Source organism: Rhinolophus sinicus, chromosome 5, assembly GCF_057876585.1.
Source record: "Rhinolophus sinicus isolate RSI-liver-muscle chromosome 5, RSI-T2T, whole genome shotgun sequence".
In the NCBI taxonomy this organism is placed as follows: domain Eukaryota; kingdom Metazoa; phylum Chordata; class Mammalia; order Chiroptera; family Rhinolophidae; genus Rhinolophus; species Rhinolophus sinicus.
Window position 1 is genome coordinate 32,338,673 of NC_142505.1, and position 25,009 is coordinate 32,363,681.

Sequence of the window (25,009 nt, forward strand, 5' to 3'; positions counted from 1 at the left end):
AAACTGTTATCATCTTTGGTTTGCAATGAGGAAACGGAGAAACAGTGAAGTTAAATAATATACCCAAGGTCACACAGCTAGTAAATTTGTCCATGTGTCCCCAAAGTTGTCTTGAAAATACTCAGCAGTAACCACAGTATGATGGTTAATTTTATGTCGAGTTGAGTGGGCCACAGAATGCCCAGACATTTGTCCAATTATCCTAGGTGTGTCTCTGAGAGTGTTTCTGGATTAGATTAACACTTGAATCAGTAGACTGAGTAAAGCAGATGGGTCCTCCCTTTTTGGGTGGGCCTCATCCAATCTACTGAAGGCTGGAATAGAACAAAATGGTTGTGAGACGGACCTCTTTTCTTGCCTGATGGCTTTGAACTGGGACATCATCTTGTCCTGCCTTCAGAATCGAATTGAAGTATCAGCTCTTCCTGGGTCTCGTGTTTGCCATCTTTCAGATTGGTACTCATACCATTGGTTCTTTTGGTTCTAAGGTCTTTGGACTGAGACTGTAACTACAGATCTGCTCTTCTGGGTCTCCAGCGTGCTGACTGCAGAGCTGAGGACTTTCAGCCTCTATAACAATAAAGCTACATTTGACACTTGAACAACATGGGTTTGAACTGCGTGAGTCCACTTGTATACAAATTTTTTACAATAAATATATAGTCGGCTCTCTGTGTCCTTGGGATTCGCATCTGTGGATTCAACCAACTGCAGATGGAAAACAGTCTTTTCAACCTGCAATTGGGAATCTGCATATGTGGAGAGCCAACTTAAGTTATATGTGGATTTTTGATTGCATGGGGTCAGTTCCATTAATCCCCATGTTGTTCAAGGGTCAACTGACATATATATACACACACATCCTATTGGTTCTGTTTCTCAGGAGAACCCTAATACACACTGCAAACTCTGGAAAGAATAGTTGGGCCTACACTGGTCTTGAAGATACTGTCCATATTTATTAAGATTTCATATATGTCCTGAGGCCCAGAATATTACCTGCCACAAAGTAGCAGTTCAGTAATGATGGTTGCACTGCTGTCATATTCCTAACTTCTGTTCCCTTCACCATTATGATGTCACACATGTGAATTTGCTCTCATTGTCAAAATATAAGCAAAAGTTAATATGTGTTTCAGTTATAAGATACGCAAGCCAAATAATCTAGCCTAAGTCACAAAGCCTATCACTTAAAGATTTACACACGAACTATAAGAGAGGAGGGGATTACAGCACAAGACATGTTGCAGAGACCTTGGAAAAATTGTGGCAATTATTCAAAATATGCTCAGCCATAGGGTTTTGGAAAGTGACTCTTCCTAATATTTTCAGATTCTAAAAGACTATTTCACAATGAGAATGAATTAGAATTTAAGTTTCAGTAATTAGAAGGATTTTCTGCTTTATACTAAAATATTCTTTCTCAGCTGAATTCTTTTTCACTTTGTAACCCTCAGTCTCCTGAACTGTAAAATGCGGGATGTTGTAATTAGACAATTTAAATTCTTTCCAATCTCAACAATCTATGATTCACAAATTCAAAATTCAGCTTTTAGTATGGGACTAGGTTGGAAAGTATAAGTATGACCAAAAAATGGCAGGAAAAAAAAGTGATTAAACTGAATGGGAAATTTCAAATAAGAGTACAACACACACACATAAAAAAAGGGAATATGTTATGATGGTCACAAGATTTAACATCAACCTTACTACCCTAATTTTTCCTAATTTTATTCTACACAGGACATTTTTTCTTATAAATATCTATCCTCTCTGAAAAGATGCTTAACATCACTAATCACAAGAGAACTGAAAATCAAAACCACAATAAAATATTACCTCATACCCATTAGATTAGCCACTATCAAAAGAACAGGAAATAGTAAGTGTTGGAGAGGATGCAGAGAAATGGGTCTCTGTGCACTGTTGGTAGGAATGTAAAATGGTGCAGCCATTATGGAAAACAGTATAGAGAGTTCTCAAAAAATTAAAAATTAAATTACCATATGATTCAGCAATACCACTCCTGGTATATATTCCAAAAGAATTCATAGCAGGATCTCAAAGAGATATTTGCACACCCATGCTCACTGCAATATCATTCACCATAGCTAAGAGGTAGAAGGAAACAAACGTCCATTAACAAATGAATGAATAAAGAAAATGTGGTATATATATAGAATGGAATACAGTTCAGCCTTTAAAAAGAAGGAAATCCTGCCATTAGCGACAAGATAGGTGGGCCTGGAGGATATTAGGCTATGTGAACCAAACTAGACACGGTACATAATCCCTAGAGTTCTATTTTATGAGGACTCTAAAATAGTCAAACCCATGGAACTAGAGAGTAGATAGAATAGTGGTTACGAGGGGCTGGGGAGAGGTGTCAGTCAGAAGGTACAAAATTTCAGTTACAGCAGATGAATAAATTCTGGAGCTCTACTGTCTAACAGAGGGCCCATAGTTGACAATATTGTATTGTACACTTAAAAATTTGCTAAGAGGATAGATCTTATGTTAACTGATCTTACCACAAAAGAAAGAATATGTTATTAATTAACTAATTAATTAAAAACAAAGGGGGTGGGAGGAAATTTTTGGAGGTGAGGTGGTAAGTTTATGGGCTTGAATGTGGTGATGGTTTCATGAGTATATACTTATTTCCAAACTCATCCAGTTGTTGTTTACATTACATACATACACCTTTTTTATGTTAATCATACCTCAATAAAATGGTTTTACAAAAAAGAAAGAGAAAAGGGTAATTGTTAAGGGCTGGGGAGAGGAAGGAATTCGTGTTTCATGAATATAGAGTTTCAGTTTTGCAAGATCACGCAAGTTCTAGAGATCTGTTGCACAACAGTGTGAATATACTTCACACTAATGAACTGTGCAGTTAAAAATGATTAGGATGGTAAATTGAACGTTACGTGTTTTTTAACCAAAATTTTTAAAAAAAAATCTATGCCCTAATGTTAGAAAGAACTTGAGTAATGAAGCAAAAAATCAAACACGTGCCTATTGTAGAATGGCAGGCGTATGTTAGCGTTTATCTCACTTGATGATAAGCAACTCTGCAACCTCCAACAGATTTTGCCTGATTCACAGACCAAGATACTTCTTCCTCTAACTCAATAGCAAACCCAATGCTCCCAACAGGGCGTACCTCCACCTGGCATTCATTCCCCAGATGGTCACTCTGTTATTTTAGGCCTTTTCATTACATTTAACAACACAGCAAAATGAAGCTAATATTACAGTACACATTTTTCTGTTCTTGGAGAAGCAGCCTCTAAATTTAGCCCTTAAGTGCTGTATTTTACTCTCAAACTCACTCTCAAACTCTTTCTCCCTTTCTCTCTTCCCTGCTCTCTTTTTTTTTCTCTCTCTCAAATCAGTCTACGTTCTCCTAGGGTTCAATTTATTCTCTAAATGAAACAAAAGCCATTTTACAAGGTACATTCAATCTACTCAGATTACAGAGCTCTAGTTCAGAAGTTACAGTTTCAGGTAGAGAAACTTTTTTTAATGGGAAATTTTGTGCCTTAAAAATGACCGTATATTTATTGGGGTGACAACTGTTAGTAAAATTACATAGATTTCAGGTGTACAATTCTGTATTACATAAAAAAAAAAAAAAAAAAAAAAAAAAAGAATGACTGTATAACAACCATATCAGTGTGTCCCTCCAGGAATGTCTCCCTTAATTTGTTTCATGAAATAGTGTCTTTGTTGGCATACACAGCTCCTCTCTAAACTTTCCTAAAAATCAAAAAATAGCCGACCTGCCAACCCTTTGGCTAGCACACTGAATGTGAGGTTATAAGGAGGACAGGAGAATAATTTAATTTATAGATGTGGTGGCTTATATAAAATCAACTTAGCTGAGCTGGACGTGTATCTTTCAGAATTCCCTCCCCCGCACGGTTCGGGGTTAGGGCAGCACCCACAAGAAAGTGTGCAGGTGGAAGGGTGGAAGGGAAGTGTTCACACTAAGATGGAGGATGTTAGGGGCAGGTGCCACTGCATTCCACTCACATCACTGATCGTGTGGACCACTTGTTGGCTTTAGACAGTCCAGGCCAACAGTTCACTTCCGGCTGGATCTTCTTCCTAGTGGCTCTGAATCCTGGGCCAGGTTCAGGAGCACCTCTGGGGTGAAATGTGCCGGCAGGTCACCGCCATCATTGAAGCAGAGGTTTGGAGGCACTGGGACACTGATGTGGGTTCCAGTTTGTTCTTTCTCTCCCACACTTCACGTCCATCTTCCCTTTCGGAACGCAGGCCTCACTGACTGCAGGCCCAGCACCACACACAGTGCGTATACTGCTCAACTAGCTTCCACAATTGCAGAAGGTCTCATTCCTGTAACAAATCCTTATATCACTTATACGGTTCTGCTTCTCTGATGGAATCCTAACTAATCACTGGAGGAAATAAAACAGCAAATGACATGTACATGCTGAAATTCTTTAATCTGACCAAATTCTACTTGGTCATGGCATTTACCTCCTTGGATGACTGAAGAGGAGGGTAGTGGCATCCAGACTTAACCTCTCATTTTCTCTGGAGCCTCCCTGTGAGGAGAAACCAAGAAAATGGCTTCTGGCCTCCCTTGGGGGTCTCTCTTCATGATTTCACCCTTAACCTTGTCTATTCTGCTTCCTCTGTCGCCGGTACTCACCACAGTTCACCTGCTGGTTTCTGTCTATCTAGAATCACTTTGTATATGGAAACAGACCTGTGTGTATCAGATCATAATTTCTTACTGAAAATATATAGGATTTTTTTTTTTTCATTTCTCATTAAGCTTTACTTAGCAGTGACGGAAAACTTCAGACCTCAGAATCTCTTTTACGTGGTATAGAAAACACTGGGCTAGCAGTCAACCCCAGCTCTGCTCAATCAGTCTGACGTTTGGGCAAGATCCTGAATCACTTTGGATCCTCTAACCTTCACCTGCAGCAGGAAAAAACTGGAACTGATCTCTCAAAACCTGTCACTTCAAACATTGCATTCGAAATAAATCTTCTAAATAACACTCTAAATACCATAAGAGAAGCTTCATCTTTACAGGAGCTGGAAATAAATATTTCCAGAAGCAAATATTCAGACTTTTGTACATTTTCAAAGATATGTCAAACCATAGATACAGCTGTATAAAAGCATATTCTGGAATGAAACTCAGGGCAAATTTAATACTCAATCACTCTTACCAAATTATCTCTATTTTTTAGCGTACTTATTTATATAGTTTTTGATCCTTTATTTTTATTTTGATAATCTTGTGTTTTTAATGTATACTGCCTTAATCCTATTTGGAAGTACATGAAATACAAACTGTAAAGAAACAGTTACACTATTCTAGTAGCTCTGATGGAAAACTACTCCGGGTTAAGATTCATTTGCTATGTCACCCAGAAACAGGAAGTTAATGAATTATATTAATGTTTCTGGGAAGAATACAGCTCTCAAAGGGCTCTAATTGACTTCTAGGAGGTGGATTCCGCTTGGGGAAAAATCAACATAGAGTTTTTGCTGACTTAACCAAGTTCACATGGAATGAAATAGTTTCAGTATTTGCCTTATAGGAAAATACCCTCATCTACCTGGGTCCCCCACTCTGCCTTAGTTAATGAATACCTAGGCCCAGGCCCCACCTTTGTGTAAGGGATCTCAGTCACTAACTTTATCTAGTATCCCCAGAGCTATATGTCTCACTTTATCACTAGTTTCTATGACCAGGGACGACGAGATCCCTGCTGCAAAACCAAACCCAGGGGCCAGAGCTCTACTCCCTATGGATAGGTGGGCCAGGACTGGCTGCCTCCCTTCCCAGCCCTCCTGAAATTACCTGAGTTCATTTCTTGTGGATAAGGAAGGGTAATTCAGAAGGCAAAACTAAGAGCCCAAAGGGCAGAGTCAAGAGGCATGGAGAAGCATGATAGTAGCACTGAGCCCTAATAAGATATTGGTCACATGTGCCTTGTTGGATTTCAGAGTTGCTATGGACCAGTGGCTGCTGTGTGCTGCCTGCTTTCCCTCCTTTTGAATTAATGTGTCGATTGCAGTTATCTTATACCTGTCCCACCACAGGTATAAAATAACCTGTGGTGGGACAGGTATAAGATAACTGTCAGATAATCAGTATCTTCAGTTCACAAATCTTCAGATTGAGAAGGATGGTATGCAAGGCGATTGGACTTGAGGAACCACACCCAAGCATCCTCATTTGCACCTGGACCTCAAGATTGAGCCTGATTTCATAATGAGATGAAACTTTTGTAAGGACTTAGGAGGAATGTATTTTGCATTTGGGAGGAATGTAAGCAATTGTGGTCAGAGGACAGAGTGTGTTTTAACACATGACCCCAAATGTCTTGATCACTTCTCCCATTTAAAAGTGGTCCCCTTCACTTGCTCCTGACCAGGCGCTTGGGACTTCTACAACCATTATGGTATTGCAGAAGTAATGCTGTGACTTTTGAGGCTAGGTCAGAAAGGGACATGCCGCTCCCACCTGCTTCTCTTGGGATTCTTGCTCTTAAATTCCAGCCACTAGGCTGTGAGGAAGCCCAAGCTGTTACATGGAAAGGTAATGGGTAGATATTCAGGCCAACAGCCCCAGCTAAAGTCCAACAACAAGACATGTGACTGAACAAGTCTTTAGATTATTCCAGCCCTAGCTGTGAAGTCATCCCCAGCATTCAAGTCTTCCTACCTGAGGTGCCAGACAATGCAAAACGAAGACAAACAATCTCCACTGTGCCCTTTCCAAGTTACATTTCATAAGCGTAATAAATGGCTGTTGTATTATACCGTTAACTTTGGGATGGTTTATCATGCAGCAATACATAACTGTAACTACCCGTCTGTATTGCCTGTCATTGTTGTAGCTCTTAGTGTAGTCTACCTCTTCAGGCCTCAACCAGGCCTGGAGATTGCAATGCCCTTATGTCCTGTTCCTTTTGTGTCTTGCCAACCCTCCCCGCCACCATGACAATGCATGAGACTAAGATCCAGACCTTGTCCCTCCCCTTACCTGCTCTGATTTTCCATGGAGAATTGCACTGCCTTATGGGTAGAACCCAAGATAGTGCAAACACGATGGTGAGTAACACGATGATGACTAGGCAATAAATAAGAAAACGGAAATCATAGTCTAATAGATGACACTTGGCAATATGGTCTGGTGAGCTGAGCCTGAGACTTCTAAAATGTTTGTTTTATTTTTATTTGTCCTGGCACCTCCATCTAGAAAGTTGCATTACGTCTCCAGTTTCCTGTTGGTGTAACACAAGGACAAGTGACCTTGATGAGCTTCTGGCAAATATCCAGTTTCACTTGGCGGAACGCTGAGCGAGATACCATTGCCCTCGATCCCTCTCTAGGCAAAACAGGCTTCCCTGTGAGGGACAGGGTGCAGCCAGCAGCAATACTTTCTCACACATTCAGACTTCCTAGTCATTTGCTATACACTTATTCTCAGTCTCCTTTGGGTATGAGACCTCAAGACTTCAAGAAAGTGAGAGGTTTTCCCTCCCAAAATGGCATCTGGCACACAGCCTGTCTGCCTCTGTTCCCTGCCTCATTCTGCTAGCCAGTGTCATTAGCACTCTTACTGAAGAGCCATATGTTACATATGTCCAAAATAGTTCTCAAAATAATGATGGCAATGCCAATAAGAAACCTGGGAGTAGGGGCTGCAGGATTAGATGAAATAATCACTAGACTCACTAGATTGCCAGCTGATAAGGGATGTGGCAGGAACTCCTTTTCATTAGCCTGAGACCTTGAATGTCACATCCTAGAATCAGGTGACAAAGCATCTGTAGAGGGCAATGCGGCAACCCAGGCAGTGGGTAGTGAGATTAGGAAGAAAAAATGGAAATGGACAGATGGTGGCTCCTGCAGCCAAGAAATGATTCTTCAGTTTGACATGGTTGGCATACAAATTTTAAATGAAACTTGGTAAAGATCAGGTTATTTTACCACAGACCAATCCCTTTGTCTCCATAAAGTCTTGAATTTTTATTTGTTTTCCTTTCACTAACGTTTCTTTGCTTTCCAGAACTTCAGAAGAAGGTTAGGTAGTGGGGAGACAGAGGGAGTGGCAGATCAATGAGAATTTAAGTCCTAGATCTAAACTTTGAAATCCTAAAATATTTTCAGTTATAAAAAGATGTCCTACTTTCAGAATCCAGTTCTGCAAATCGTTTTCAGAAGCCATGAGACTTCAGAGCTTTAACTTGGCTGACAAAATTTTCATTAGCCTCCTCCATATTTCATAGTGCCATCCTCTATGGTTTTCAGTCTCTAAAATTCTAAATTATTGTGAACATGTGCTTCTAGCAAATATAGTCAGAGCTGTCCTACCACCTCTAGTTTGCAATCATAAAACCAAAGGAAGAAAAATAAATAAATAAAAGAATAATTTGCTTCCGGGAACCAGGACCTTTCCCAACTCTCCCCACCCTCTTTCAATAGCTCCAGCCAGTCTCCTCCCACCATGTCTCAATCTAAGGTCATAACTCAACTGCCAAGTGTACATAACAGGAAACATTAGCCCCAATTCTATTTGTCCTATAATCATTCAAAAATCAAGTTTTTGTCAGAATAGAAAAATAAGAACAATGAAAATTTTGTGAACGCATACTACGTTCAAGGATTCTGTACAACCCAATCATTTCAGCCACAACAGGCTTATAATGAGGAGACTCTAACCCCTCCTGGCAGACTGGCACCTGGCTTCTGGCCTGATGGTCATTAGGAAGCCCTAACTTGGCTTCAGCTGTAGGCCAGAATTGTAATGTGGACCACAAATGCAAACTACAGATATATTTAATTTTCTAGTAGCCAAATTTAAAAAGTGAAAAGAAACATGCAATTAATTTTCATAATATATTTTTAATCCAGTATATGAAAAATACTGGGGGTGCCCAAAGAATGTATACACATTTTCAGAGATAACATCTCTGAGATGTTATCTCTGAAAATGTGTATACTTTTTTTTTTGGCACCCTCTATATTATTATTTCAATATATAATCAGTATGTAAAGAATAACTGATTTTATATTCCATTTTTCATACTAACCCTTCAAAACTGGGTGTGTATTTACAGAATTCGGACCAGGCCCATTTCATTCATCAATAGCAACATACGGTTAGTATCTATCTTATTAGACAGTGTGGCTAGGTGTGGATAAGCCAGTCCTTATTTTTATGACTAAGTTATGTTCCTTTCCAAGAGAAAGTGTCTCTTTTAGGTTAGGCAACTGAAATGGGAATCCCTGTTCCCTGAAAGTAAGCTTGCCAGATAAAATATAAGACATTCAAGTGTCAAGCGGGGTCTCTGGTCCCGCTCCCCACATTAGAACGCAGGATATGACAAGGCCATAAAGGAACACCAATGGAGCCATGGATGGGGGGTTGATATCACTATAGTCTCGCTGGCGGCTGGGTTGGAGACACAGGAAGCAGGCTCCACACGATGTACAACCTGCTGTCTGCTTCTCTGCCAACCAACAAATCACCCCCCAACTCAGCCATAGCAGTTATAGTAATGGCTAATGGCTAACCAGTTACAGCTGATGGCCACCCAGCCACAGCTGATGGCCATCTAATAACTGAGTCAGCACCTTTCCATGTGAGGCCAAGAGCTTGGAAACTGCTCTCTGGGACTCTGTCCCCACACTCCATCCCCCATGGTCTGGCCTCACAATCTACGTGGCTAGCATCTTCCATGAAGGGCCCTGTGTCAGGAAACCAGCTCACAAGAAAAAGTTTCAGTCCAGTTCAAGTAATGTCCCAGGGGGTGTCCCTCAATGTCCACCTACTTTCTGGGCACAGCCAGGGTTCTCAGGGTACCGCCAGTCTTTCTCAGGGCACCACCAGTCTTTCTGGGCACAGCCAGACTTCCTGGGCACAGCCAGGGTTCTCAGGGTACCATGCTGGAACAATAGTGGCTCACCTCCAAGGTGCTTACATATTCTCGCTGGTGGCCGGACGAGACACAGGAAGTAAACATCTGCCTGCACCCCAACGAGGGGTCTTCCTGCACACACAGTCTCACTGGCAGCTGGACGGGACACAGGAAGCAAACATCCGCCAGTTCCACTACATGGTGATACACTCCCAAAGAAACAGTCAAGCGGTCCATCATATCAGGGATGGAAGGTGTCATGCGGGGTCTCAGCTCCCATTCCACGCATAAGAACGCAAGATATGGTGAGGCCAAAGAGGAAAACTGACGGAGCCATGGGTAGGGGGTTCATACCACTATATTCTCACCAACGGCTGGGTTGGAGACACAGGAAGCAGGAGCCACACGACCCGTAACACGCTGTCCACTTCTCTGCCAACCAACCAACCCCCCAGCACAGCCATGGCTGTTATATCTAATGGCTAACCAGTAACAGCTGATGGCCAACTAGTCACAGCTGATAGCCGTCTACTATCCGAGCCAGCACCTTTCCACGTGAGGCCGAGAGCTTGGGAACTCCTTTCTGGGACTCTGTCCCCACATCTAGTTAAATTTGAATTTCAGATAAACAATGAATAATTTTTTTAGTATAAGTACGTCCCAAGTATTGCTTCTTGTTTTTTTTTGTTGTTGTTGTTGTTGTTTTTTATATAAATCTGGCAACCTACGTGAAAGGCATTGGTATAATTGAGTTTTTACCTAAAGGAAAGTATATAGCTAGTGAGTGAACAGAGCTTTCTCTCATCAGGGCCACAACTAAGGTAATGGGAAGGAGACATGTCATCAAATCACCAGTAGGGGTAGGAAGGACCAATGTGTATTACTCTACTTTGTTCTAGCACAGATAGGAATGCACTGGCAATCCCACCAAAAGAAAGAAGCAGGAAGTGAAGGTGCAAGGAGAAACCATGGCAGGTGAGTGAGCAGCAGAAGATTTTGGTGCACCAGGAAGTCAGAGGTAGGCCTGCTGGGAGAGCCACTGTTTCCAGGGCGAGAACCACCATTCTTAAGGGTGAGATATAAAGGCACCCGCCAGAAATGTGCACAGCTGAGCAGCAGGTGGTGCTGACTCTCTGAAGCCTACACCTCTCCACCCTGTTTTCGTCTAACCTTTGCATGAATTTTATAAAGATATCTGTACATCCCGCAAGAATATCTATTTTGCAAGAGCTTGATCTTAATGTAGCATCTGCAGCTTTTCAATTTGCTATGTATTTTTTTTTTTTTTTTTTTTTTTTTTTTTTTTTGCTAATAAAATTGTCTTTCATTTTTATTTTATGTACCAAGAGCTCTGGCAATGGGTGAGGAGAGAGAAGCACTAAGTTTGTTCAATTTATTAGATATTTCTTTGTGTGCTCCAAGTGAGAGGGAAGAAACATGCCCTCCCCCCAAATTCATCAAATTCCTAAAGATTCCAAAATCATAACCTGCTTAAGGCTAAGGGGCTCAGGGACTACGGGACTCTGGGGAAGACGTGTGTTTCCGATTGGCTAGGTGTGGAGTACTTGTAAGGCTCAGAGGAAAGATCCAGAGTGTCTGACTGAGTAGCTCAAGGGTGGGGCTCGAGAATTTGCATTTCTAAGATTTGCAGTTCCCAGATGCTGCCAATACTGCTGGTCCAGGGACCACACCTTGAGAATCACTGCCTTAGATAATGAGAGCGTTTCCACAGGGACACAAATAGTACCTGTTGAGGCTTTTTGTTCTGTTCTATCATTAGAGTTTCCTCAAATTGAAAACCCACAGAACATAAACTGCACGAGCAGTGGGCCCGTGGCCTCAGTTGTTGCTGCTGATCATTCAGTTGTGTGACGTGGGTTTTCACGTCGTGTGTCAGATGGTTTATTTGAAGCTCTGGGGGTTGGAAAAGGAAGTGTCTCAAAGGTGATCCTTTGAGAACAGATTTCCCCAGCCACTCCCTGGTCATTTCTGCCATCTCCACCCTCTATCACCCATTGTCCTTCCTTTAATCAATCCTGAATTTCCCTAGTCTATCCCTCTGCCTCAGTCTCCAGGCAATCCTAGGCTGGGTTACAGGAGTGTTATCTTCCCTAGTCAATCCTCAAGTCCATTGTCACCCAAATTTCACTTTCAGAAACAGGAAGCCTTTCATGTTCTTTTCCTGAGCATGGTGGTGAGGAGACCCACTTGGTTACCTTCCAAGTGGTAGGAAGTGACAGGAAGTAGTTACTTCCTGTCCACAAAGAGAGAGCATCACCCATGTCAGCCCCTGCTAAATGAGGAATATGGAACTCTACATAAGGGCAATAACAATGAGACTCTGAGATTTTCAGAACTTACAAAAGGCATTTCCATTTTCTAACCTCTCCTGAGGTTATACCTTTATCTTCACGAGCCCGTCTACTCTCAGTAGGCTCCTGAGAGGCCAGACTATTCTCCATTTCTCTTCAGGAATTTCGTCCCCTTAGAACTTTCTCCAAGACTTCCTGTCTACCCACATCCCTCTTCCCATACTATAGAGAACACTATTCATGTAAGGACTTAATAACTAAATTACATGGAATTATAAGGGATGCCCAAGATCAAACAAAAAGAAGCCACAGAGGTTCAAAATACCTCCCCACATTCTCCTCACCTTTGTCCCTGTTCTGTTCCCAAAAGCCCAGGTACCTTCTCTGCTCTCTTATTCCCAACAGAATATTAAACCACTCCAGCCATGTCATGCCCTTCTCTTACCCAGAGGGGCCACTCTTCCATGAAGATCTCTTGATGCAGAACCCTTCATTTTGGCTAAAAACTAAGTTCAGGGCAAATCAATAACAGTGAACCAGGAAGACATTGAGCTGCCTCCTCATCTCTAGTGGGAAACATTCCTCAGTGTAACTTAAAAAGGGTCTTTGAGAGGCAGCATACTGACTGCAACAAAGACCTTGATTTCCACTCTGTCTCTGCTCAGCATTTTGCCCAGAGCTTTGGCTAGACAAGCCCTATCCTTGTGCCCAATTATAGAACTAAACAAATTCTTGCTAATGAATGTGTGTGGCAAATTAAATAAACCTTAAAGTGTAAGCAATTATTTCCCTCTTAGCCAGTATTCTTAGTGAGGTCCCACTTCCACATGTAATGACTAATTTCTGGAATACATTTGCTTTAGATGCAAATTTCTCTGGATATTAGAAATTGAAACTAATATTCACTTTGCATATTTGTTATCTTCTTTTGAAAAGGAAGTGACAAGGAAATCTTTCTGCGGCCTGAATTTTTTCTTTCACATTTCATTGTTCTGATAAACTAGTATTTCTTAAACTGTGGTCAGTATAATCACTTGCATCAGAAATACGTGGGATGCTTATTAAAAATGCAAATTCTTGGCCTCATCCCAAACCTACTGGTGTGAGGTGGGGACTTGCCCAGGGAATTTTTTTTTTTAATTGAAGTTTATTGGGGTGACAATTGTTAGTTAGTACAGTTACATAGATTTCAGGTGAACAATTCTGTATTACATCATCTATAAATCCCATTGTGTGTTCACCACCCAGAGTCAGTTCTTCCATCACCATATTAAATCTTTATTTCTTACACGCTCCTGAGGAGATTCTTATGCTCACTAAAATTTAACATCCACCATAATAAGTACAGTTTATATTTATCATACAAGTGTTATATAGGCAGTTAGGGGGTTGACAAAGCTATACCCCCCAGGGGCTTCAATTCCCCTGCTAGTGTAATTATAGCAAAACACACTAACTTTATTCTAATAGGATTCAACATGAGGTCAAACACGACTCCTTTGCTTTTTCCTAATATGCTTTGTCTTTATTGTTTCTTCCCCACTTCCTACCTTAGCATGCCATTATCCCCAATTCATTCAACACCTCTTTGCTCTTTCGTGTCTTGATTCAATATTTATGTTACTATCTTCTTGTTACCAAACTTACATCTTCTCTAAGCAATGGCTTCCCAACAAACACACAGATTCTGTGACATTAACTCAGCTGACCCTCCTAATCCCACCAACCTAACTCATCTTCCAATGTAGCACCAGCAATGCTTAAAGTACTTAGGGACACAGCTCACTATTCTCAAATTTTTCTGGGGACAGACATATTACATTTGATATTGCCTCATAAAATGTTGATTTGTTATACCACTGTTCATTGCAGGAAAAATTATTATACCTATATAATATTATATATAGTATAATACTATGTATATACTATTTATTATATGTATTATATATTATATATGAGTGCAATTAATATATGTTTTCATATGGTCAGACAGCTAATAGAATCTAGAGTAACACTGTCTAATAGAACTATCTGTAATGATGAAATATTCTATGTCTATGCTGTCCAATACGGTAGCCACTAATTACATAGAGCTGATGAACTCTTGAAATGTGGCTAGTGAGGCTGAGGAAGTGAATTTTTAATATTATATGATGTTCATTGATTTAAATGTAAATAGCCACATGACACCAGTGGCTACCTTGTTGGACAGCACAGGCCTAATGTGTGCTATTTGAATGTTCTCATTCAGAAGACACTAATGCACCAAACTGTGCTTCCTTCACTCTAGAAAAAGCCTGGCAATCTGTGTTTGCTGGACAGTGGTGTTTCAAGTGGAGTGTGGGTGAAAGTGGTCCGCTGAGGCAAGACGTGTTTCATCACTGACATTCTTTAGAATTGTTGGTGCATGGTGATAATAAAAAGCAGACCAGCTTTTAGTTTTATTATTATTTTTAAACACTTTACAGGAAATGCACCCACTTATTGCCAGTATCCAGAGGAGACTGTTCCATCACTATGCCTGTTACAGCGCTATCTTCAGTCATTTTATTTCTTCTTGCTCTCATATCATATTCCAGTGAACATTTTTGACACATGATGGATAACACAGGTTTTGCAAGCGATTATGCTGAAAGTGACTTAAAAGTGGCAAAGAAGGTCATTACATTGTGTATTGAAATACAAGTTTTACATAGGGAAAAGCTCTTTGACATTGGTTTGGGCAATGAATATTTGGATATACACCATAATCACAAGCAACAAGAGTAAAGATTACAAGTGGGACTACATCAAATTAAAAGCATCTGAATAGCAAAATAAACCATCAAAGAAATGAAAAGTCAGCCAATGGAATGGGAAAAAATATTTGTAAACCATATATCAAATAGGGAGTTAATATCCAAAATATATAAAGCACTCATACAACTCAACAACAAAAAAACAAACAATCTGATTTTTTAAATGGGCAGAGGATCTAAAAAGACATTTTTCCAAAGAAAACATACAAATGGCCAACAACTCCATGAAAAGGTGTTCAACATCATTAAACATCATTAATCATAATTGGAATTCGTCATGCAAAGCAAAACCACAATGAGATATCACCCCATATCTATTAAAATGGCTTTAATCAAAAATACAAGAGATAAAAAGTGTTGGCGAGGATGTGGCGAAAAGGAAACCCTTGTACACTGTTGGTGGTTGATGTAAGTTGGTACAGCCATTATGGAAAACAGTATGAAAATTCCTCAAAAAATTAATCTTACTTTTGGGTATTTATGACCCAGCAATCTTACCTTGAGCATTTATCTGAAGGCAATGAAATCACTATCTTGTAGAGATATCTGCACTCTCATGTTCATTGTAGCATTACTCACAATAGCCAAGATAAATGGATAAAGAAGATGTGATATATATACAGAGGGTGCCAAAAAAAGTATACACATTTTAAGAAAGGAGAAAACTGTATTAAAATTGTAATAATATATACCAATAACAAAAGATGAATACAAGTCACATTTGATTTCTGCAATTATAAGAGGTGCTCAAAGTGGTTACCATCAGCGTAATTTTAATACAGTTTTTTCCTTTCTTAAAATGTGTATACATTTTTTTGGAAATATATATGTGTATATATATATATATATATATATATATATATATATATATATATATATGTATATACACACACACACACACACACACACACAATGGAATATTATTCAGCCACGAGAAAGAAGGAAATCCTGCCATTTGCAACAAGAGGGATGAAACTTGAGGGCCAGGGTGCTTGGGAATGGGCCTTGGAAATAAAGCACCTTTTAATGTACATGTCTATTCATTGCCATAAAAAGAAATTCATTATATGTTAAAGGGGCAAAAAAGACAACTTATAAAATAGCATGTGTAATGTAATCCTGAATATACACAGGTATAAATGTATGTATATGTTATGGTAGCCACTAGCTACATTGTGTGTGTGTGTGTGTGCGCATGTGTGTGTGTGCGTGCACCTGTGGTACACATGGTACATGTGTATAAGTATGTGTATGTCTATACACATTTAGAGAACAAGAAATAGAATGGTAGAGAATGCAATTAAAAAGTAGAAGTGATTATGTCTATATAGTAAAATCATCAGTAATTTTATTCCTCAATTTTATAATAAATTTAATCAAATATGAAATTTCTCACAAAAAGCAAATGAGAAAAGTCATTTTTTAAAAATGTCTGCTTATTCAAATTCTTCAGTTATTGGGTACAACTTGCAGGTATTACCTTATCTGGTCTCTCTCAAATTCTTCAATTTAGGTACTGGTTTTGTGTTTATTTGGCTTGGTTTGGTTTGATGTGTAGAATTCACTCTTATATCTACTAGTGGTTTTCCTAGGCTAGTATAGGGATTCATGCTTATTTTTCTCCTGAATAGCTTTTGATCATTAAAAATTTGTTTAATGACATAAGTAAAGCCATGGATTAGATGCATTTCACCTTTACATAACTGCTCTTGGATCTTTCATTTCATTTGGGATGATCTAAAACCATGGTTCTCAAACCTTCTTGGATTCAGGGACAAGGGCAAAGTCTCCATAGATACCTGCCTCTCCTATTTCTCTTTATCAGTTTTAGAAACTGGACATTTGGCATTGCTCTCAGCTAGACACCAATAAGATGAAAAGATGTTTTTTTAATTATATATCAAATTGAATTATTATTTCAGTCCCTAAATGGAAACATAGACACTGTCATAATACTAAATGTAATATACCTACCTTAATATACCTGTAATATACCTGTAAGATAGCCAGCTTAATGAGTCTCAGGCATCATCCAGGCACCACAGAAAATGCTGATAACCTGGAGAAATGGACAGTGAAGTCAGATGCATCCTACGTTGAAAATTGAGATATACTGCAAATAAAAACAGATCTTTGAATTTTAAATTAGATATAAAGTGGTTTCTCCATAGAAGCAATTCTTATGCAATTAGAAGTCAGTCCTGTCTGATCAGATGGTTAGACTTGCTAAACAAAATAACCTAGACGGATCAGTGCTCTGAATGAGGCAATTCTGGACTCTTGGGTTGAGGTGCAAGCAACTCCACTAATATGCTATTACCTTGCATTGGGCAGACTAGTTGACTTCTCTGAAACTTAGCTTCCTTATTGAAAATGCTGATATTACTACTTACCCAGGTTTGCTGTGAAGATTAAATGAATGTATGTAAAAGTAGAAATATAAGGTATTGTTATACTCAACTTTTAGATTTATTTATTTGAATGGGATTTTGGAAGGGAAGACAGGTGAACAGGCATGCGCAGTCAGCCATCTTGAACAGGAAGTTTCATTCTAACATTATTAATGGCAGGTGAAAAAAATTTTCCTGTACCAAGAAGACAGCAAATGAGATGGGAATTATCCATCTAAGATGTAAATTACCACTTGGAAGTCAGCAGACTTTTGGACCATCTGCTGATTCACCATTGGTGGTATGTTCAAAGTGAGCCTTCAAATTTTAGTAAGGGACTGACTCCAGACATCTTCCTGGAGGAATAGATCAAAGAAAGACAGAGTGCTGGGGAGAGCAAATCGAGGGAGAGGAAGGTTATTGAACAGCTTATCTTAAGGCTAAAAGTAGAAAAGAAGAAGGCTCAAGGCTCCTGAAGAGCCCGCTAAGAGAGGTTATCTAGACAAGAGACAAGGGAAACCAGGACAATAATTAATTATTCCCCTGTCTTTACCATTTGTGTTAGCCCATGTCTATTTCCCTGGGGAAATGAGCAGTAAAAGCCTTCCATTATTACTAAAATAAACACAACTGAATTTAAAAGTTATAGGTTAAAAATAACCTTCATTTAATACTAAAATAAAACAACAAAAGTCTTCGTTATTCTCCAAAACAGCAGAGAGCATACCAGCTAGTCAAGAAGAAGCCAGAGATAGGAAAAGTGTCTGCTAGCATGAAGAAAGGGGTAAACAGGAAACCAGCATACACTGTGGGAGATAAAAGAGTGTGCAAACAATCTAGATTCAAATCCAAACTGTGCCACTTCCAAGTTATGAGATCTTGGACAGGAACTGAAATTTTCCAAGTCTTGCCTTCATCACTGACAAAAAATGCAACAACAATAATAATAACTGTGATGGGCTGAATTGTTTCCTCCCCCAAAAAATGTGTATATTGAGTTCCTAACGCCTAGTTCCTCAGAATGTGACTGAATTTGGAGATAGAGTCTTAAAGAGATAATTAAGGTTAAATGAGGTCACTGGAGTGATCCCTAAATCAATAGGACTGCTGTCTTTGTGAGAAGAGGGAGAGACATCATGATGTACGTGTACAGAGAAAGGGCTGCATGAAGACACAGTAAGAAGGCAGCCAGCTGGAACCCAAGGAGATAGGACTCAGAAGAAACCAATCCTGCAGACACTCTAGACACCCAAATGGTTTTCTTTCCCTTCCTTTCCTGATTAAAAATGGTGCTTAACCTACAAGTTAGCTATTTTGGTAGAAGAGACTCAAATCAATGAGAGGGTAGCATATCAGAAAAGTCCAACCATGACCCACTAAACTCTAGAAAATTATTGTTACAGATTCTAAATAACCTAGAAATATTAAGAAACATTAGTGCAGAGATTATTTCAGAAAAAGATATTTCTAATGTCAAAAGTTATTTATGCGTATACTAGAACTTACATGACCCTCCAAATGTTTGATTTGCTAAACTCTGTCCAAAAAATTAAAAAGACAGGAAAGGAAAAAGAAAAGAGGAAAAAAAAAACCACATGTAGGCTATTTGTTTCTACGGATGAAAAAATCGTAACTTTTGAACTATACTAACTGGTGTGACTGAATCAATACTTTGGGAACCAGACCCCATGAATTTTGCAGTAAGACTCATTCCTGTTTGCAAAGATTGCTTTGTTGTCCAAAAAACTACACCTTTTTTTATTCAGGAGCATTTAGAGAGTATTAACAGCTGACTAGACCTTGTGCTAAGCTCTGTGCTTATGGATTCGACATGGACAATTTATATTTCATACTATTGCCAACCCTAGTGACTCCAAAACAGGAGCAGTTGCATCAGCTGTCCACTCTTTAGTCCTTCAAAGTAACTGTATAGTCAAGTGTTTTGCGTCTTAGTTACTGCAGCATGTTTTCAGGCTTTCAGGGAATTTTCCTCCCTCAGAGGACAGTTCCCATGGATGACCCATAGATGGCACTGACTGGCCATAATAAAATAGTTTCTTTAAAAAACTTATGAAAATTTTCAAAAACACACACAAAGTCGAGATGATATTATAATGAACCCCCACGTATCTGTCACCCAATGTCAACAATTATCAACAAGTGGCAATCTTGTTTACCTACCCCATCTCTTACGGGAGAAGGGCTTCTTGGTATCATCACAGGGAAGAATTCAAGGACACAGGGAATTAAGTCTCACACAAAACCAAACAAGCAGTGGATTTATTAAAGGAAAGGAAAAGAGTACACTCCCAAAATAGTGGGAATGGGCAGGCCAGGAGGAGGGCAACTGCACCGAAGAACAAAGAGGCTTAGGATTTTACTAGAATGAGGACATGAAATACTCAATATTTAGGGGTGGTATTATACGTGTTCCCAGGTGAGTCCTTGCTAACCACTCCTTCCCGTCAGGAGGGATTTTTGCCCTTATTTGGCCCTTGTCAGAACAGTCAAGGAGACAAAGGGGGTGGGAACTTCTTGGCTGCCATGCTAATAATATTATAATCTATTACAATTAGCTGTAGCTACACCTTTTCTTAAGAATGATCTCATCTCCTGCTTCCCTTGTTTCCTGCTCTTCCTCCTTCTCTTCCTCCCCTGCCCCCCATTCTTTCTGCCTATGGCACACATCCAGTTACACCACCCATTGGGTTATTTTGAACGAAATCTCAGACATCATATCATTTCATTTATTTTTTTGTAAGTGTCAATAAAAGGTAAAGGTAAGATGAGTACTTTGACCAGGCTGCAATCTGTCAGAATTTTTTTTTTTTTTTTTGTCTTTTAAACCTCTAAAGTTAAATTCACGAAGAATTTTTTTAATTTATTTTTTTATTTAACTGTAGTTGGTATACAATCTTATATTCATTATATTAGTTTCAGGTGTACAATATAGTGATTTGACATTTTTATACCTTACAATGTGATCATCCCACTAATTCTAGTAATAATCTGTCACTGTGTAAACTTATCACAATGTTATTGACTATATTCCCCTTCCCCTTTTGAACTATCCCCTACCTCCTCCTTTCTGGTAACCATCCTTTTAGTCTCTTATTTCTGTGAGTCTATTTTTGTTTTTGTTTTGCTTTGATTTTAGATTCCACATATATGAGGTGTGATCAAAAAGTACAGTGAATGTTTAAATTAAAAAATTATTACAGTAAAAGACACATTGCCATTAATCTCCCTCAAAATAGTTCCCCTCACTTCAAACACACTTGTCCCATCATTCTTGCCACTTCCTGAAGCAGTTCTAGAAGTCCTCTTTCATGAGTGTCTTTACTTCATCCTCCATCATGACAACACTCTGTGTCACACATCACTTCTGGTATGGCAATTTCTGTCATATAAAATTTCTGTCACATGACGGTGTGTCCTCATCACCTTATTCATCGGATCTGGCATTATGCGACTTCTGGCTCTTCCCCAAAGTCAAAATGAGCATGAAAGGAAAATGTTTTGAATCGATTCAGGACATCAAGGCAGTCACGACAGCGCAACTAAAGACACACGAAAGAGGACTTCCAGAACTGCTTCAGAAAGTGGCAAGAACGATGGGATAAGTGTGTTCAAAGTGAGGGGGAGTATTTTGAGGGAGATTAATGGCAATGTGTCGTTTACTGTAACAATTTTTTTTATTTAAACATTCACCCTATTTTGCAATAACCATAGGTCTTTCTCTGCCTGACTTATTTCACTTAGCAGAATTTTTTTTAATGAGTCAATCCAGACTACTGCTCCATTTCAAAAGATCTTAGTTTTTCATTTTCTCTTTCTCACTGCACACTGCCCTCCCCCCACCCTCTTCATTCCTCCCCTTGTTTCTCTCACCTTTACATTTGCATCCCCTCTTCGGCCTCACAAGTGACCATAAAGTAAAAACTGATTTTGCTTAGGCAACTAGAACTTTGTCAGAGTTTGATTCCATCAAGTTTGTTTGTTATTCACAATGAGGAACATTAAGAAGCAAGTCAGTTGAAAAATTGTACTTCAAACTAAAACCATGGATTTTGTTCAAATGTTGTTTAAACAACAAAAATAATAATTTTCCATCGTAAGGGCTTTACTATGTACTCTCTCCGTTATTAATTGGATTTTGACTCAATTTCAGGCTTACCACAAGCCCTGACCACACTTTCAGGCTAAAAAAAAAAAAGCAGAGGCCAGAATTAGCAGATTTCTAAGAGCAGCCCAGTGGTGGGAAGAAATTGGATTTGGAGACCATAGGGACCTGAGCCTTGATCCCACCACTTATCACTATGTGAACTTGAACAAATCACTCAACCGCTCTGTGCCTCAGTTTCCTCCCCTGTAACACAGGAGTAATTGTCCTTGCTCCAACTAACACAGTTATAGCAAAGATGGAGGGAGATGAAAGTGAAAGTACATTTCTATTAATATTCACAAAATGCTGCACATATACATGAAGTTAGACAGCATGGCATGGTGGTTGAGAGCAGGGATTTAGGTGTCAGAACTGAGTGTGAAACCCAGCTATGTGTGACCTTGGGCAGGTGGCTTTATCTTTCTGACCCTCAGTTTCAACATCTGAAAATTAAGATAATTATAGAAACTACATCATAAGGTGATTTAACAAAAGAACAATGCATGTAAAGTACTCAGAGTGTTTGACACATAGTAAGCAATCAGTCCCTGGCAGCTGTTATTAACTACGCTTATTACTTTATTTCAAAGCTGAAGGACCCTAGAATCATAAAAGCCAAAGGGACTCTGGAGAACACGTCCTAAGAGAACCCATTAGGGCTGTGCATTGCAGTTCACATTTCTGGTTCCTGGATCAAATTCACCCCAGAGTTTCCCTAAACCTCAGCTGTCCCCTTGGATCTTGGCCTTCTCAGGATCCTTTAGACCAGGTTTCCTCTCTTTGGGAGGATGTTTTTGTCAGAACTACACTTCTGGAACTAAAACAAAGGGAAACTGAGCTACGGGGCTGAAGGTCAGGGAATTCGTGTCCTTTCCTCAGCCTTCTTGTGATTCCATAGATAATCTCAAGTAGTCATGTCCAAGTGGCGCTGCTTAAAGAAAATGACTGTTGCTGGTCTGCCACAGATGATGATGAGTTATGATGCCAAAATGCAGTGATTCACTTGCTTCCTAATCGCACTCATGTAAATGTTGACCTATCCGTCTCCAGGAAGGTTATCTCCTGACTGGGGCTTTCCCCAAGCAATTTGCCTCTTCACTCTTCAGTGGGAGGAATGTGGGAAGGAGCAGATGCTTCAGAATAAATCTGCTCTTAGTTCTCAAAAAAAAAAAAAAAAAAAAATCTGTGGAATTAGCTGGAAAGGAATTAACATCCTTCTGATCTTATTCCCTCACCTGTCATTTTAAAATCAACCTTCCACTCAGGAGAGGTATTTTATACTACTGACGCTCTGAAAACTGGGATCTTAACAAAGAAGAGCTTGCAACAGATGTATGACTACTGCTCACATCATAGCTGAAGCACTTAGACACACAGAAAAGACATTGTGTTTGGCTTGCAGATTTTCTCAGAGCAGTGGAATGAAGAAGGGTTTCTTTACAAATTTCCTGTCAAGCTCCTTATAAACAAACTTATACCAATAAATACAGCGACCTTTTTCTCTTTTGTGACAGCAGCCAAAACTACGAACCTCAGCCAGGTCCTTTGCCATTCATATAAAACCTAAAAGTGACAGGTCTAAACACTGATGAAATGTAAACAGGGAATGGAGGTAATTCGTCTGTTATAAAAAGAAGAAAGACAGAAAGGAAGCCACCTCTGTCTCACTCACAGAAGCAACCCCAGGACAGCATTTTCCAAACCTATCTGATCAAATGATACAGTACACTAATAAGTTATTATACAAAAATGAGGGGGATTCTTTGATAAAAATAAGTTAAGGGTGATGAATGTCTAAAGTGTTTCCCAAACACTTTATTTACTATGAACTCTATTATTCACAAATCATGTAAGAAATAGGGAAGACTTCCTTAGCTTGATACTTCATTTTTTAAATCCCATGTGTTCAAAGCATCACATTGTTCCACAAAATCAAAAATTAAACATCCAAATACAGAAAGAAGCAAACGTCTTTCAGGTGAAAGAGTCTGTGTTTTGGATATACCGCTTGCTTGCTGGGAGCACCTCCTCCTGTTGTTCCTTTAAAACATATTCCCCTACACACACACACACACACACCATCAAGAACTTGCCATACCTCTCAGCCTCAAACTCCAGTGGCCAGTAAAGGAAGTAGCTCATAACCCTGTGTTATGGGTTGAATTGTGTCCCCCAAATTCATGTGTTGGAATCCTAATTCCCAGCACTCAGAATGTGACCTAATTTGGAGATACTGCTTTTACAGAGGTAATTAAGTTAAAAGGAGGTCATTATGGTGGGGCCTAATCCAATATGACAGATGTCCTTACAGAAAGGGGGAAATTGAGGCACAGAGATCTCCATAGGAAAGACAATGTGAAGAGATAAGGAGATGATGGTCATCTATAAGTCAAGAAAAAAGCCTGGAACAGATCCTTCTGTCACAATCTTGAGAAGGAACCAGCCCTGCTGACACCTTGATTTTGAACGTCTAGCCTCCAGAACTGTGAGACAATACATTTCTGTTATTTAGGCCATGCAGTTTGTAGTACTTTGTTATGGCAGCCCTAACTAATACACTATGTTTATAATTAGCTTTCACTGTATTTATTTATCCTTCTATTCATCAAACACTTATAGAGAACTTATTAATTTCCAAGACGGTTCTAAATGCCAGAAACCAATGGTGAACAACTGCAAACACTTTCCCTGCCATTATAGATATTACAGTCTATTGAGGGAAACAGATGTGAAATCAAATAATCACTTAAAAGTATAAAATTAAAAACTATGAAAATAACTAAAAAGAGACGATGAAGATGCTAAATCTTTCACATAGACAGGAGCCTGACCTAGTCTGGGGTGCCAGCAAAGCTTCCTTAAGGAAGTGACAAATAAGCTTCGACTTAAAGGATTAGCAAGAATCATAAGGTAAAAGGAAGATGTGGAAACAGTGTTCCAAACAGAGGGAGTAACATGTACAAGACAGACTTTTTTAGACAAAAATAAAGATGGTCAGTACATATTACACAGAGTTGAATACTTCAGGGGAAAAAAATTACTCTAAATTCTATCCCTCTAATAAAATATTTTTCAAATACATTAACAAAATTGACAGAAAGCAAAAGAGAAATAGAAAAAAATCACCATTGCAATGACAGATTTTAATACAATTCTCTCAGTAATTGATAGGTCAAGAAGACAATTCCTCTCTTTTCTGAGTACTTCATGTTAGGTGACTATTAATTTGATTTCATTTGCCTCATTCTGAAAAACTTCCCAAAAGTAAATATCTCTGTATTACCAGCATCTACAAATCACCATATTAATAAATATTTGTTAAAGTTCAGATGCCAATAAATATTTGTTAAATCAATGCATGATAGAAAACAAAATTATTTTTGCTAATTTAAATACCAAGATAGTACTTTAAAAAAATTGT